This window comes from Triticum dicoccoides, chromosome 6B (genome assembly GCF_002162155.2).
Source record: "Triticum dicoccoides isolate Atlit2015 ecotype Zavitan chromosome 6B, WEW_v2.0, whole genome shotgun sequence".
In the NCBI taxonomy this organism is placed as follows: domain Eukaryota; kingdom Viridiplantae; phylum Streptophyta; class Magnoliopsida; order Poales; family Poaceae; genus Triticum; species Triticum dicoccoides.
In genome coordinates, this window is record NC_041391.1 from 41,585,388 (window position 1) to 41,586,180 (window position 793).

Sequence of the window (793 nt, forward strand, 5' to 3'; positions counted from 1 at the left end):
GAGTTTCATGCCATCTGGGTCAATTTCCTTTCCTGGGTCAGTAGTAAGATTATCTCACTGCTACCCTCACTATCCATCAGTTGTAGTCAATTACCTTGGGCTCTAGAACACTAACTGGATCTTGTTTACTTCCCACACATGGATGCCGTGTGACCCGTCGTCTCGGATGAAGGGCAAAAACATAAATTGTAGTCTGATCAAGGAGAAAGGGTTTTCAGAGAGTTGCAAAAGCAAAAAAGAATTGTTATAGTCTGTCAGACAACCTCTGAGCCACCCTGAACTAGTGTGACCCAGGCAGGAACGATCCTCTACAGCCATCGGATGGCTCCCATCAGGAGAATCCTGGCCGTTAATCACGCTCTGGCGCAGAGGTTAGAATGCATCAACCAGACAAATCTCCCTGCCCTGCCCTGCCCTGGCCGTTAATCACGCTCTGGCGCAGAGCTTGAAGTTGAACCTGCCCTGCCCTGCCCTGCTTTGGGTACTCAACAAGCAGACTCTGGCGATCTAATTTCTGCAAAGTAGAGTAGTTGGCTGGAACTCGAAACGATCAAGCAGCAAGAAACAAACACACGAACGCACGTCTCTTTCTTGTATTTCTGTCAATCACATGGTCGTAAGCTGCGAAACTCACGCATTTTCTGTTGATGCTTTTCCACTTGTTGGCAAGAAAGAAAGAAAACAAGGTAAGGTAAAACGGCAGATGAGCAAATCATCAAAACAAAACAGATGCATCCATCCATCCATGAAACCAATTATAAAGGACGGAAGGAAAAAGGCACGCATGGAGAAA

General features: G+C 46.5%; 1 non-coding gene across 1 annotated transcript; it reads right to left on the bottom strand.

The window, feature by feature from the left end:
- Nucleotides 1-249: 249 nt before the first annotated feature.
- LOC119326899 lies at nucleotides 250-392 on the bottom strand. The gene has a single exon (XR_005158255.1). It is a non-coding gene; the product is annotated as a small nucleolar RNA U3 (small nucleolar RNA).
- Nucleotides 393-793: the final 401 nt, after the last annotated feature.